Source organism: Amblyomma mixtum, chromosome 10 (assembly GCF_055824585.1).
Source record: "Amblyomma mixtum isolate Tamu chromosome 10, ASM5582458v1, whole genome shotgun sequence".
NCBI lineage: Eukaryota > Metazoa > Arthropoda > Arachnida > Ixodida > Ixodidae > Amblyomma > Amblyomma mixtum.
This window is the reverse complement of record NC_143021.1, coordinates 172,758,080-172,774,854: the sequence shown is the minus strand read 5'-3', so window position 1 is coordinate 172,774,854 and position 16,775 is coordinate 172,758,080. Positions and strand designations below refer to the sequence as shown.

Here is a 16,775-nt window from a genome sequence, read left to right as displayed (position 1 = left end):
TTGAGGGCGGGCATAGTAGCTTTAAGAAAAACGTGCAGCCTGGTTACTTTTGACAAAGACTGTACAAATCACCTGATTGGGTTTCGACATATGGCCCGCAACACAGCTGAGCAGCACACAGAGCAGCGCACGCGCAAACAAAATCGGTCAACAGGTCGCGGATGTAATACTTAGAAACGAGGAGCAGTAACGCAAAACTGCAAGCATTCGCATACAACAATGAAACAATTTCGAGAACATTACTGCGAGAATACCGCGGTATTAGGGAAAAATGATCACATATCTTCCAAAAAGTACAACTTAGACTTTTTTCTGAAGGTTGACAATGAGGATGATTATTATAGATAGAATGTCGGAGTTACAGTTCAGAAAGGTTAGGGATTTCCAGTTAATTAACTGTAATCCATTCACGGTCATTTTTTGAGGTTTTAGAAAAATCACATTTCGGAAAACTTAGTGGGAATCGGTGTTAAAAAATGCATGTATAAATGCAGAAGAATGCATTTTGTAGAAGTACTTGCTTTTGGGCTAGTTGGTTTATCATAGAGTCTTGAATGGCGCAAAGGAACAAACACAGGAGACACAGGAGGCGCTCTTTCTGTCCCTGTGTCTTCGTGTGTTTGTCCATTCGCGCCATTCACACTTTTATCAGTTTTATATTGACAGGTATATTAATTCGGATATTCGTTGATTGTGGAGGGCTTTAATACACAATATCTGACTTTTTTAAACTATGCTGAAACAGAATGATATCTAGACAAATTGTAAAATAAATGAGATCTTTTGTCGTAGAGTGTAAATTCTTTCCATGCTTGTTTGTGTAGCCGCTCCCCATACCAACAAACAATACTGCACGTGTGAATGGACCACGAAAGATTATAGTTGCTTTCTCAAGTACATTGGGAAAAGGTGGTAAAAGTTGTAACAATGCAACGGGCAGAGAAGGTTTTCGCCTAAATATTTAGGCAATGAATCACGTTCTCAGAAACAAGGTTGAAACTAAAGTGTGATAGTTTTGTTTACTGGTTTACTGACCGCTGAAAAAATAATATATTTAGTTTTATTTACATTTAACATCAGCTGATTAACATAGAGCCATCTCGACAGATTTTCAAGCTAGTTGCTAGCTAGAGGCACTAGTATTGTGAAGCAAAAAGGCGCTTGTGTCATCAGCGTAGATAAAAATATTACATGTTCCCGGGACGGCAGTAATATCATTAATATATATCACAAATATTTAAGAGCCTAGGATGGAACCTTGAGGAGCGCCGTAGTTTATGAACTGAGAATCCGAGTCAAAATCAATTATAACGACATACTGCGAACGGATGGACAAGCAGCTACGGAATAGCCTAACTGCGACGCCCCTTACTCCATAGTGTGGCAATTTGTGAAACAGCATTTCATGTTTTTTTGTTAAAATGCAAAAAAATCAGAAAGTAAACAAGTGCATTTCTATGTTACGTGCTGTCGTACCTTTAGTGAATAACAAGGCAGATTCAGTTGATTTACCCCTCCGGAAACTATGCTGCGCTGCAGAGAGCGACGCATTTTTAGTTACGTGCACAGATAACCTTTCCCTAATTACTTTTTCTGCTATCTTGGAAAACGGGAGTACTGATATTGGGCGATAATTACCGATACAGTCTTGGGAACTTTCTTTGTGTGTAACTATGACTTTACCGATTTTCATTTTATCTGGATATATTCCGGCAGTTAATACCTCACTCGTTAGGTGGCATAACATTTCAGATAGAAGGTCAGAAACCGTTTTAATTGGCGCAGTTGTGAGGGCATAAAAATCGAAAGAACTGTCATTTTAAAGGCCATTGATTACGCAAACGATTTCAGATAGGTCGCATTGAACATATTTTTATAAATCGTTAGAACAAGGGGTAGTAATAGATCGAAAAGTTAAAAAATACCTACTGAACTCACTGCTATAAGCTACATCGCCAAGACATTGGTTACACATTTTTAGTTCAGAGGGTATAATGGTATGACGTTTACTGAGTAAGTTTTTTACAACGCGCCATGTCTTTTGAGGATCACAATAAATATATGCAAATTTGTTAGCATAATAGTAGATCCATGCCTTTTTTATATCGTTACCTAAGTTTTTGAGAATTTTTTTGTGTTACTCAAGGAATAATCTATCGCTTTCATAACAAAGAATGATAGAAAAGAGCATTTCGTGCTTTAATTGAGTGACGCGTCGGCACGCTAGAGGCAATTCGTCTAAACTTACGACTGTTCTTTCGCGAGCAGCTTATTTATTCTATTTTTGTTAGGGCTACGAACATGGAAATCTTTGTGTTGCAGTGCTACCGTGCCCCGAAGAGATTTTTGCTGCTTTTGCATCCATGTTCCTTTTGTTGTCTGGAGATGTGAAGCTCAATCTTGGGTCTGGTACCCAGCCAATTTTGAAAGAGTTATGTCATGGCCGAAAGGCAATTCAGGCTGAATTGGTCGATTTGGGATGAAGAGTTCTAGAGGTTGAAAACACATTAAGGGCAGCTAAAGATACCGATGTTAGTATTAAATAGCTGAAAAAGACAGTTGATTACCTTGATGACATCCTCCAGAAAAAAAAGACAATAATTTTTTAAAGTTTAAGTTAAGTTAAGTTTTTAAGTTTAAGTTTGCTTTTTTGTTAATAAGCTTGGAAGACAGAAGCAGACAATAATCTAACGGTGTTTGGAATTACAGAAAGCGAAGAAGCAGCTATGTTGCTACAAGCTATTGAAGAGGTCAGAAACACCGATGTCTTAACAAAAAAATTACAGATGTCTTTTTGGATAAACTAGACGTCACAGCAGAAACCGCAGAAAGAATCCACAGAATCGGAGTGGAACAAACCAAGAAGCCACGACCGGTTAGTGTAAAGCTGTACGACTGTCGCCACTTCGCGCACTTGAGCGTGCGTTCACAGACGCCCTTAAAGCGTGTAGGAGTAGCGGTTGCGGTCACAGAGGAGATGCGCTCGACTAAGCGTGGCAAGATCAGCCAGAGGCCAGCTACCAAGTCAGAAGAGGGTGGTCGTTTAGCGCCCCACCGAGCTTTCGCCGGTCGCCAGCCAGCGAATGGGTCGGAGCCAAAGGTTCACAAACAAAACATAGTGTATACAGCAAAGATACGATACAGAGGATTTGACAATGACTCGTACGAGCGCATACAAAGTGATTTACAATGAAATGCAATTCGTACAAACACTCGAGAGAGATTACAATACAACAGAAGACAATGCACCTAAAGTGCACTAATGCAAGAGAGAGGCAAACAAGCAAAACACAATTTCTTCACCGGACACTGCGACAGCCCGACGACGAAAGGATCACGGCGGTGCCGTCCCGCAGACTGGCGCACGCTGCCTTGTTAGTTCATATCTGGGCGAGTGGTGTGGTCAATGGAGTCGAGCGGGCGTGCTCCTCTGGAGCTCGAACGGCACTCCGGCTCACATACAGCGGTGAACACCCTTCACATACGAGGTCTGTTAGAAAAGTATCCGACTTTATTTTTTTTTGCGAACACCTTATGGATATGAAACAAGCGCGCTTGCATCAGGCGACCTTGAACCTTCGTGCGCATGCATGAATTTTTTCCCGCCTGCCGATAGCGTCAGTCGCTGGGACGCAGCATTTGAGTGAGGCAGTGCGCGGTGATCTCGTCGGTTTTTTATTGCAAGGAAAATGGCGGAGTGACAGGAGCAGCGCTACTGCCTCAAATTTTGCCATAAACTGGGCGACAGCCAAGTGGAAACCATTCGGAATATTCAGACGGCTTTCGGTGAAGATGCTATGAGCAGCACACAGATTAAGCAGTGGTACAATTGATTTAAAGATGGCCGCACATCGGTGGAGAGCGAGCCACGCTCCAATCGGCCATCAACATGCCGAAATGACCACGTCATTGCCGAACTGAACGCTGTGGTGACGCGGGACCGTCGCGTGACTATCCGAGAAATTGAGGAAGAGGTGGACATGAGCAATTTTTCTGCACATTCCATTATCACTGAATATTTGGCCATGGAGAGAGTTGCGTCGAAATTCGTGCCGAAGCTGCTCACGGTGGAGCAAAAGCAGCTTCGTGTTGAAGTCTCACCGGACATGCTGGATTCCACAAACAGTGACCCCGACCTCATCAACATCATAATCAATGGTGACGAGTATTGGGCGTACGGGTACGACCCGGAAACCAGATCCCAGTCGTCACAGTGGAAGCATTTCACGTCACCAAGACCAAAGAAGGCCCGCCAAGTGCGCAGCAATGTGAGGATGATGCTGACTGCTTTCTTTGACTCCCTCTGTGTGGCAGACCACGAGTACGCACTGCAGCAAAGGGTCAAACAATGACCAAAGAGTACTACAGGGATGTCATCCGTTGCCTACGTGATGCTGTGCGGCGCAAGAAACCGGAGTTGAGGTCAACAGGAAAGTGGCGCATCCATCACGACAATGCTCCTGCACATTCCTCGCACTTGATTGAGACTTTTTTGGCGAAAAACCAGACTCCTGTTGTTCAGCAGACTCCTTACTCTCCTGATATGGCCCCTGCGATTTCTGGCTGGTTCCTAAAATCCAGAGGCCATTGAAAGGACCGCGATTTCAGACAAGGAAGAACATTATGGCGGCAACGACAGCTCAGCTAAACTCCATTCCGAAAGGGGCCTTTTCGGAATACTTCCCACAATGGCAGCACCGCTGGGAGAAGTGTGTGGAGTCCCAAGTAGACTACTTTGAAGGTGACTAAGTTTGCAACGCTTCAGTTATGCAAGTTTTTTTTCTACCGCCAAAGGTCGGATAGTTTTCTAACAGACCTCGTATAGGGCCGCTTCGCGCCTGTTTCTATCGGCCAAGGCAGGCGTGCACATACACACAGTATCAGCTGTGCAATTTCCTTCTCCCTCGCGCGCCTGGAGCGTCTCCTGATTGGTCAGGCGCGCAGACGGGCTTCGAGAACTACCCAGATCAGTCTCGCGTTGCGCCGCCGCTGGGGCACGCGGGGAGAGGAAATCACTTAGCATGGTCAAGGCTACGCCCTCTATGTCAGAATTCAGCTGAATACTCCAATATTCTTGAACAAACGGCGACGCGCGCTGACGTCATTCCTTCGGTGCGGCGCCGGCGAGCGAGATGGAGAGGGCAGCAACACACGAAAGGTTAGGCGCTCTGAGGGCTTTTTTCTGGTTTCTTCTAGCGACATGCACTGGCGAGATTGCTTCCACGCGGTGGGGGGTTTTCTAACAAGCGCCGAATTTAGTAGACTATAGGGAAAAGCAAGAACTTTACATCAACTGTACGAAACTAAAAGGAACAGATATGACCACTGGCGACAACTCTTGCAAAGAAACAAAAAACAAACGCAAGCACTTCTGGGACAAGAAACAACGAGACCAAGGGCAAACCGTGCGACTTGAATGTATATAGCTTATTTTATACATACATACATACATACATACATACATACATACATATATATATATAATTATATATATATATATATATATATATATATATATATATATATATATATATATATATAGCTCTTTATTCGGGCTGACTTGCGCCCGCAAAAGATTTGAATCACTCGGTGGCGGCGTAGAAAGAGAAGTTTATTTTTTTCTAATGTCAACAAAAAAATACAAAGCAAAACTGCTGAACTCAATGCTCTGATTAGTCAACCACATGCGCAGTGACGCAGCACTGAGCACATCAGTAAGGCAGTAAGAAAGACGACACTCCACCGCCGCGCAGGACGATGAAATATGTCGACCATTTGCGCAAGAACTCATCCTCACTCATTGACAGTGCGTCCACGCATGCTTGCTCAAAGAGGCGCGTGCGGAGGCGCTGCAACATTGGGAACATTGCTCTTTGCGGACGCCCATTTAAGGAAGCCGCTCCACGCTGCCGCCACAAAACGAACATGCCGACACACAACGGCATATTTGTAAACAGTTCGCGTGAACTAGTGCGCGCTTCGAGGCGGGTTAAAAACATCCGTGACACTAGTACCCAAAAATTCAGGGGGCACTTTGACTGTCTAAAGTGCGTAGAGGCGAAAGCGTTTTCCGCACCACTTTCAGTGCTTCTGTGGCACTGGTGGCGTCACATGTAATTGAGTACTAATTACTAAGTGATGACAAATCACTAATTAATGATTAATTACTGATTAATGCCTGAATACTAATTAACTGCTAATTAAGCTTAAGCTTAAGCTTCGCCTTTAGGAGTGGAACGCGACAGCGTGTTGTAGCGCTGCCAGGGAGTCCACGGAACGCCACCACCCGTTCGGCGCAATGCCTTGCCGTTTCAACGCAACGGTTTTTGAGGAAAGGAAATGGCGCAGTAAATCTGTCATCTCGGTGGACACCTCAACCGCACCGTAGAGGAACGGAGGAAGTGGGAGTGAAAGAAGAAAGACGAAGATGGCCCGTAATGAAGAAAATGAAAATTGTATTTGAGGAAAGAAAATTACGCAGTAACTGTCGCACATATCTCGGTGGACACCCGTCAAAATTCAGGGGGGGGGGGGGTGCACTTTTTTGACCTAAAGTGTGGTCACTGATGTGTGGTTAAGATGTTAAGCTTCGCCTCTAAGAGTGGAACGCGACAGCGTCTTGCAACGCTGCCAGGGAGTACATAGAACGCCATCGCCCATTCGGTTCTACGCCTCGCTCGTCGGTAAATTGGTTTTTGAGGAAAGGAAATGTATTTCTCTCTCATATCTCGGTGGACACCTAAACCTCGCCGGAAGGGAAGGGAGGAGGATGGCAGTGAGCGAAGACACCGTATTCACTAGACGTGCCTTTGTTCATTTCTAACCATCGAGCTGCCATGGGGGAGTGGATAGCATGCTCGTCTCGCACTCTGAAGACCGGGGTTCGATCCCCGAGCTCGACCAATTTCTTACTAGGTTTTATTTATTTATATGGCCTGACTAGAGAAGTTAATTAGGCTAATTGGGTAATTAAGCAATTAACTAAGCTCAGTCCCACTTACTTGGAGCATCACTATATGGTCCCTTCAATTGGTTGCATGATTACTAGCCAAAGTACAATTGGCCCCGTTTGAAATTGGCGCACTGTGACGTCACGACCGTTTCGACCAATTGAAAAGCGTGACATTCTCTGTCGACAACTGCTGCTTACAACGATGAGACATTAAAGGCTTTCGCCTTAAAAGGTGCGCGCCACTACACAGTCGAACATAGCGTGCCGCAACGTTTCTAAAAGACCGCATTGCAGGCATCGGGCGGAGGGCGCCACGCCTCACGCCGCAAGGCGGTCTCTTGTGGGCAGGACCCGCAGCCTCGCAGCCAGCTGAAGTCCCTGACATCTGCAGGAAGCGCAGCTGAGGTCAGTTGGCGCCGGCGTGCCCGTCTCGTTTTCTGGAGTTGTTCGCGGGTCAGCTCAGCGACCGTTAGTGCTTCACACATCCTGGAGGGCGGGGTTTCATCAACATCCAGATCGGGCACGCTGGCAGTCAAGGACGCCAGTGTGCGACGCACGTTAACGAAAAATGTCGGCGGCTGCTCGGCTGTAGGGCCAACTACGTGTTGTGTAAAAAACACGTTACGCGCTGTACCCAGAAAGTATGTGAGGAGTGTTCTCCCGGGATAGTCTGGCTTGCGTACAAGATCTCGTACTCCTCGCAAGGCGAGCACATTGCACATGGTGCGGATACAAGGTATACCAAACCCACCCATGTACGATGGAAGGCGCATGAGCATTCGTGACACAAGTTCGGTTTTGCCCGCCCAAACGAAAGAGCCACAGGCCGAGGTTAGCCTGCGAGCAAACGTGCGCGGTGGGTTTTCGACGCGGGCGACAAAAAAACCTGCGGCTAGGATTGTAGACTTGACTATATAGCAGCGCTCTCCCATTGAAAGGCGGAAAGTTGACGCCACCGAGAGGCGTTTCTCAGCCTTCGTGCGGAGGTTAGTCCAGGTTTCGCGGGCTACTTCTCCGCTGGCGAGGAATACTACTCCCAGGACTTTCACTCCCTGCACCCACTCCAACTCGCCCGCAAGGTTCGGTGTGAAGGTGCCAAACCTTAGTGCCTTGCTTTTTCCCCTGTTCAATAGGGCCCCCGATATCTCGCTGTACTCGAGAAACAGCCGCGAAAAAGCGGCGTAGCTATCCTCGTCCTTGAGGAAAAGCGACACGTCGTCGGCGTAGGCCGAAACCTTGATTTGGCCCTGGCCAGGCAGAGGGAAGCCGCGTATGGATGGGCTGTTGTTAATGCGCCGGATGAGTGGATCCAGGCATAACACGAAGAACGTTGGGGAGAGAGGGCATCCTTGCCTTATGCCCCGGGTGAGTGAGAAGGGAGCGCTCTGGTGGCCGTTTACAGAGAGACGAGCATTCAGGTCTGCGTAAAGTAAGCGCAGCCTGCTAACAATTTGCGGAGGGAATCCGAAGGCTTCGAGGACTCCGAACAAATACGAGTGTTCCACCCGATCGAATGCTTTCGCCTGATCAAGCGAAACAAAGCACCCGCTGAAGCCCGTCCTGCTGGCAAATGTGAGCAGGTCTCTTGTGAGTGTCAGTGCATCAAACACAGAGCGGTCAGGCACGCTGCTGGTTTGAGACCGGTGAATTAGGTGAGGCAGAATCGTCTGCATTCTTTTGTTTAGTAAAGATGCGACGATTTTGTAGTCTGCATTTAACAGGCTTATGGGCCGCCATGCTTGCGGGTCGGAGGGGTCACCGCCCGCTTTCGGAATGAGTAGATGCGACATTCGCGGAAAGAGTGTGCACGTAACCCATCCGCGAGGAAGCCGTTGACCATCTTCAGGAGCGCTCCTTGGATCTCGTAAAAAAAGTTTGAATAAAAACTTGTTGGAATGCCATCTGGACCGGGGGCAGAGGCTGCATTCATACTCTGCAGGATGGCGTGTACCTCTTGGCTTGTGGCTGGTGCGCAAAGGTTTTCATGCAACTCTTCAGCTACTCGTGGCAAGTTTCCAAAAAACCTTTGTAGAAGCCCGTCATACTCATCTTGAAGATGTAGCCAATTGCCCGTCGAGAACAGGTCCGAGAAGTGGCTTGCGAAAATCGCGCAGATGTCGGACGTGATTCTGCTTTGTGTGCCGTCTGGGAGGGTCACGAAAGGCACAGTAGAGGGAGCGAATTCCTCTGCCGTGCCTGCGCGTACGTGTCGCAGCACAGCCGGGTCCGATATAGGCCGCCCGAGCTGGTGTGCGCGACTTGCTGCCCGTGATGACTGGCAGAGCAACACGTGGTAACGTGCTTTAAGTAGGCTCAGGTAATCGCTCATGGCAAAGCCCCTTTGCAGTATACGGATGCGCTTGAGGGTATCATTCAGTGCATGAGTTACCCGGCGTCTGCGGTCTTGACCGGCCGCCACCAGAGTTGCCTGCCAACGAGTCTTCAGTGTGTCCCATGAATCAGTCGCAACGAAGCTCTTGCACGATGCGGCCAATGCCGTACGCAGCGACGCCACGCTCTCCGAGTCTGCCAGTAGGCTCGTGTCCATGCGCCACGTAACAGTACGTGGGGTGTCCTCACCAAAGTCGAGCCTGACTGACAAGGGGTGATGATCGGAAATCACCGGCGTGCCTGCAGGGAACGCGAGAACTTCGCAGCTGACGACAAAAGAAGCGAGCTCTGGTGAAAAATAGAATTTGTCTAACCGACTCGCTGACTGTGCTCTCTCCCACGTCGCTCCAAAGGCATCCCCGTGAAGCTGCACCCACGCGTCAGACAAGCGGAACTGAGTCACGAGATCGCGGAGCGCGGGGGCACCGGAATAACGGCGACCGTGACCCTGTCCGCGGACGTCACGGTCGATGTTAAGGACACAATTGAAGTCGCCGACGATGAAAGTGGGATAGGGATCAAGGAGGAATGAGTCGAGGCGCTCAAAAAAATCGGAACTACTAGTCTGCCGTGCTGGCGCATATAGAACCAACGCACGTACCCGCCGCTGGTTTAGTGTGAAGTCGACCGCAAGAGTGCGGCCGTCCAGCCTGAAAGTGCAATGAGCACCCGCGCGCAGGCAGGGGTTTACAAAAACGACACCAACACCGCACATATGAGAATCAGTCAACGAAAAGTAAGCAAAAACAGAAAACCGGGTGGTGAAATTCAGCACATCAAGTGAAGTATGGAAGTTGCATTCCTGTAAAAACAGGATGTCGACGCCCTAGCCCTGGCAAAGTGCATCACCTCTCTCTGTCTGTCTACGGACTAAAATCCCCGAACATTCAGGGGGAGGAGATGCACAACCGCCATTACTGCCAAGAGCACCGACGGCATAGCATACAACCTAAAGAGCGCTGCCATGGGCGGCGCTTGGCGCGCGCGGCACTTTATTGCTAGAACGTTCGTTAACAGTCCCTTCGGATTCCGATGATTGGGGGTGGGCACGTTTGTAGTCGGGTCTTGAGAAGTCCATATTTTCGGGGTCATCGGCGCTTGTGGCCTCGCTCACCGGTTGCTGCGTGGTCTTGGCGACGCTCGCAGCTGAAGCCGATGCCGACGCCAGGGTCGCCGATGGGAGGGTGTGGCTGGCTGGTGACCGGAAGCGCGCGTCGTCCGCACCTCGAGGAGTCATCGGCCCTGACACCTGACCGCACGTCAAGTCGCCTTTCAGGCGAAGCGGCGTGACTTTGTCCGGTACGTCCACCAGGTCGCCCGACGCCACGCTCGACTCGTCGCTGCTGCTCACGGTGTCGTAGGTGTCAGTGCCAGGAAGCGGCGGCAAGGGTTCGGCAAAAACTGCAGCGAACGGCACCACCTCGTTTGAAGGCGTCCCCTCGCGCTGCTCCTTCACGGGCACCTCCGTCGCGGGGGCGGGCTCGGGCTCCCTCGGGCTGCTGGTCGTAGGGTCCACGTCGGCAACCGACGTCCGGACAGTGGGTGTGCTCCGCGTTTCTGTGACCACGTTGTCCTTGCCCGGTTCTTTCCTCGAGACGGCGGCCGCCGCATAGGACCGTGGTCGCAGGCAGTCTGCTGCGGCGTGGCTTCCACCGCAGCGCCGGCAAGCCGCTCCGCATCCGGCCGTGTCGTGGCCGAACATCTCGCAGCGAGCGCACCGCGGCGTTCGACACGCCGCACCGATGTGGCCGTCCTGCCCGCAGCGGGAACACACCTTCCGGACGCCTCGGTAGTCAAACATGACGCGGTGGCCCTGGACGGTCAAGAAGTTCGGCACCGCCTGCTTCATCTCGATCCGGTCCACGCGCGTCCCGTTGCCGACGTGACGACGGCCCTTGAGGACGGGATAGGTGATGTCAAGCACCTTGCCGTAGGAGCTCAGTGCCGCCGCCAGCGCCGCGTCTCCCACGAATAGCGGCACACGAAAAGCCGTCACGTGGACCACGGCAGGGCCCACGCAGGCTACTGGGACGGAAGTGCCGTTCACGTTGAAGGCGCCTTCCACGAGCATCTTCTCCGCCGCCGCAGCCGAGGCCATGGCGACGCAGAACTTCATGCCTCCATGGTGCTGGAGGCTCTCTAGCCCTTTCGGGCCGACAACCGACTCGATGCCGTCGACGATGTCGTCAGCTGTCGCGTCGGAAGTAACTTGAAACTGAAAACAGTGCGCCTTTGGGGGCGGCGCACGGAACACGGGAGGGGCAGCAGGTCCCGGGCCTCCCATGACGTCACGGGCGGCCGACTGGGCTGCTGCTTGAAGCTCACGAAGTTGCCCGAGCACCGGCAAAGGCACGGCGCCTGGGCGGGGAGGCTGGTTGCGGAACCTCCGGGTCGCAGTGGATCCGGTGCCCGCCTGCACTTGTCGTTGAAACTTCTCAGGAAGCCAGCGCCGAAAAAAACTTCGCTGATTCTGGACGAGCTCGGGCAGCATAGAAAGAGAAGTTTATTTTTTCTAATGTCAACAAAAGTACAAAACAAAACGGCTGAATTCAAAGGTCTGATGTCACATGCACATGCGCAGTGCCGCTGCACTCAGCACGTCAGTAGGGCAATAAGAAAGCCGATACTCGACCGCCGCGCAGGACGATGAAGTATGTCGACCACTTGCGCAAAAACTCCGCCTCGCTCATTGACAGTGCGTCCACGCATGCTTCCTCAAAGAGGCGCGCGCGGAGGAGCTGCAACATCGGAAACATTGCTCTTTGCGGACGCCAATTTAAGGAAGCCGCTCCACGCTGACACCACATAACGAACATGCCGACACACAAAAGCATATTTTTCAACAGTTCGCGTGAACTAGTGCGCGCTTCGAGGCGGGCTAAAAACATGCGTGACGCCAGTATCCAAAAGGTGCGCGCAACTACACACTCAAACATAGCGTGCAGCAACAAGCGTGCTCGGCGGTCGTCGAACTACGAATGTCCGCCGCTCGCGGCATCCCTCGATTTAAAGCCGCCAAGGAAACTTCCAGATAGCAGGACAAGACCATCTACAATAATCTGGAAAAATCTGGATGCAGCCTTTCATGGCTGCGATCAATCGAGATTAGACTGGTCGCTTCTCGCGTCACGAACAAAAATGATAACAGCCCTTTCCTGCGGCCTTGAGCGTGAACGTACAAACACTCCAGCTGTCCCAGCTTCGTTTTTATCACCGCAACTAGAGCTCAGATGGCCGCAAGTGGTTGCTAGTTAAATAATAGATAATAAATACTTCATTCACTCCAAAGAAACAATACATGACGCGGACGCGCCAAAGCCTCAATTGGGCTTGTAGGGCGCCGTCCGGCAGCAGCAACAACCTCTGTTACCAAATCAATCCTTTGTTTTGTGTACATTAATACATATGCACTAGAGCTGTTCAAGCTCGGCAATAGCATCACGTAACTGTCTGCGAGTGTTCAAGTTGAAAACATTATCAGGAATCTCATTGAATATGCATGGGATATAATATGACCTCATAGCCATACCAAAATGAGTTCGCACTGCAGGGACAATATATCGAGAAACTTTTCTTAATGGGATTGGTTTAACGTTGTGGAACCGAAATTCAGAGTTCAAGAAATATCTGAGCACAGTGATTTGTTTGAACACAATGTCAAAGGAAGGCAGACCTGAAGAAAGGAATACACTTTGCTGTTTATGGGGTATTGAATAGATGACACTCTTAGCCATATTCTTGAGAATACGGTTTATCCTATTTTTCCATGTTGCAGAACAGTTGGAGAAACAGCACATGCCATATCTCAGCAGAGATTACCCCAAAGACTGTGCAATTAAACGTCTTATGGCAAATGGCAGGTAGGCCCTTAGAGCATAGAGCAAGCATGCGACGCCTCTAAGCTTCTTACTGAGGTGTGCCATGTGCGTGTTCCAGGATAAATCACTGTCAAAGTAAATGCCAAGGTATCTCACGGACGGAACACATGTAATGGGGTAGCAAGGACATGCAGTGCAACTGGAGCTGTGCAAAAAAACCGCAGCGTTTTTCGGGATTGGCTTGTGTGCATTTCTAAAGCACACTAGATGAGTTTTTTTGGGGTTTATATCAATCAGGTTACATTGAAACCAATCATATAGATTAGTAGCGTCCTGTTGAAGTTGACGGAGTGCGCAAGAAAAATCTGTATTAGATGAGATGAGGAGGGTGTCATCTGCATATTGATAAATCTGTGATGAAGTTATAATGCTGGGGAGATCATTAACATAGAGATTAAATAAGAGGGGTGATAAGATGGATCCCTGGGGAACACCACTATATAAGTCTATAATTCTGCTTTGCACAGTTCCAAGTTCCACCATTTGAGATCGCTGAGACACATAATTTCTTAGTAACATTTGAAAAGGACCACGAAAACCATAGCAAAACAACTTTTCACAGAGAATATCATGGTGAACAGTATTAAATGCCTTCCTGACATCAAGAAAGAGACCAAATGCCACTTCATTTTGATCAAAACTAGAATGAACAGAATCCGACATCTTTTCTAATAACGTTTGGGTACCAGAACCAGCAACAAATCCGTATTGATGTGGGCTAAGCACGTTATGCCGCAGCAAAAATGCTGACATTGTACATAAGACGTGTTTTTCTAAAATTTGTGATATACACGACACGATAGATATTGGGCGATAATTCGAGATATCATTTCTTTTGCCACCCTTGTAAAGTGGTATAACACGCGCTTGTTTAATAGAGCATGGTAAGAAGCCACTCTCAATCATATCATTTAGCATAAAAAGAAGGACACACTTCAAGCTTTGGAAGTTTCTGGAAAGGTCGCTGATAAATATTCCATCAATTCCAGCCGATTTGTTATGCCGTAGACTGGAGATTATGCTGAAAAGATATGGCTCTGTTTTGTGTGGAAGAAATGCTGAGTCAATCACAGAAGAAGGAAGTAACGGCGAACGTGATGTGGCACGGGCAATGCGCTGTTCTTTAGAAAAAAAGTTATTAAAATCATGTGCCAAAGAGGATGTCATGTGACCAAAACTATGCTCTATTGCGTCCTTGAGCGGTCTACGCTGGCGCCCACGTAGTTCGTTCACGATAGCCCAAGTTTTGGCCACGTCATGGTGGCAATTGTGAAAATGTCTAGCATAGTAACGCATTTTAGAGGACCGAAGAAGAGCGGTTACTTTGTACCTAGGAGCCCGAAATTCATTTCGTAAGTTTGCATTTTTTGGTGAAGCGCGAAATTTTGACCACAGCGCTTCTTTGCATCTAATGGCTCGAGAATGTCAGGTGTAAGCCAGAAGCCATTATTATTTCGTTTTTTGACAATGATACTTTTTTGCAGGATTCTTTTAAATTTTTAAGAACCAAAACAAAGTTATCGTAGGCGGTATCTTTGTTATTTCGTGATATAAATGAGTTCCCGTCGAAGGATGACACCTTACTGTCAAATAGTTTTCGATCTAGTATAGTCATAACACACCTGCTATCATTAGGTTTCTGTGCAGAATCGACCTTAGCAAAGTGGCATACTGTAAAGTAATGATCCGCTAATTTCTTTCGAATGACAGCTGCCATAACATAAGACAAGTCCGACGCGCGTACGTTAACGTGGTCTATGCAAGTTTTACACAAACTGTTATTTACGATCTCTTCTCTAGTAGGATCTGAAAGCAGTGTTTCTATACTATGATCCGCAAGGGTATTTAGGTAGTTTTGCGCACATGCTCTCTCAGGCTTTAACAGATCAATATTCAAGTCACCCATTATGCATAGGTTACCTTGGCTAAACCTTTGCTTACAAACGTCATGCAATGCTGTGATAAAATTAGCCACGTTTCCAGACGGTGGTCGGTATACGATAAGGAGATGACTCGAAATGTTGCGTACGAAATTTCAAATCCCATTGCCTCTGCAGCGTTGATGGAGATGTTGATAATGGAAACCGATAATGAATCCTTGAAGAAAACAGCAATTCCTCCACCCTTACCCATATGGCGGGTAAGGAAATGCTCCGTATAACCCGGAAGCTTGAACATGCAGGTAATATGGTCAGCAATATTTACCTCTGTGAAAGCAAATACGTCTACTACTTGGTAAAGGTCTTGTGCAATTACCAGAAATTGATTCCAATGTTTTCGAATACTTCTAATGTTAATGTGAAGAATTGTAAGAGAACTCAATGAAACTGGATGGAACGATTGGAAACAGACGTCAAAACTTGAAAAAGAAGCCATAGCAGTAATAGTGAATTTCCCTACGTCATTTTGTCAATGTCTGAAAGAGACGCGATTTTGATAACGGAAGCCCCCACTTCTTTTCTGGCGAAAACTTTGCCATTCTTGACCCAGACAAATTTGAAAGATTTTTCCTTTCCTCGGATTCGAGCTTTCCAGAACAGCTCACAGTTCATACGGGTCAAGTTTTCATTGAAGAAAACTGAGGAGAGCTTGTGGGACTCATTTAGCATCCTAAGTTTGATTTTTACCTGCAGCCATTTCTCCCGTAAGCTCGGGGACAAAAACCTGACCAATACGACCGGAATCTTCCCTTGTCTCGATGATAGAGGTGCAAGGAGGCTATCTCAGATTGGTTGAAGTCACGCACTTCAAGTGTTTCAGCCATCTGCGCAACTTCAGCCCGCAGGTCTTCCTGTGGCTGAACTGGCAGTCCGCTTATCTCTAGATTGGACAGACGGCTGTACTGTTCACTTTCATTGAGTTCCCACTGAATTCGGTGAATCATCGAAGCCTGTTCGTCAATAGTCCCTTCTAGAAATGCAACCTTTTGCTCAAGCGTCTTAGTTTTTTGCACGGCATCGCTGCAAGTCGCAAGGAGCGTGTCGTATTTGGATGCCAAGAATTCTACTGATGTTTGAACCTCAGTAACTGTCGTTTGCAGGCCTTGAATTGTCATGACAAGCTTCTCGAGTTGCGCCGGCAGAACCAGGAGGCTATCTATGCTTATCTTCAGTTCAGAAACAACCATCAATTTTTCTTCCAACGCAGCCACATTTTTAAAAACGTCCGATGGTTCTTCAGTTGGCTTATCATTGGAATTCACGGGAAGTGACACCCCGCGACACACGCGACATCGCTATTTTTCACGTTTTCCTGGTCCCATGGTTGAAAATGTATTCTCGGAAAGACCGGAGCAGTCACCGAGATGGTGCCCAATGCTACATTCGCAGCGAACAGTTCAATCAATCAATCAATCAATCAATCAATCAATCAATCAATCAATCAATGAATCAATCAATCAATCACTTTATTTCAGCTTTTTTTTTACAAAAACTGAGGGCGGCAAGAAAAAAGCAGTTATTACGACCGCTTGACAAGCCTCGCCACCCCTACAAAGAGGCAGTTTGGTAGCGACTATGATGGTTACTTCATACACTGGTAACAACGCAAGGTAC

The 16,775-nt window shown here is 48.1% G+C and overlaps 1 protein-coding gene across 1 annotated transcript in view; it reads right to left on the bottom strand.

The window, feature by feature from the left end:
- The window catches only part of LOC149327750 (calcium-activated chloride channel regulator 1-like), an 884,343-nt gene that overhangs the window by 663,337 nt on the left and 204,231 nt on the right, over positions 1-16,775 (bottom strand). The window lies entirely within an intron of this gene.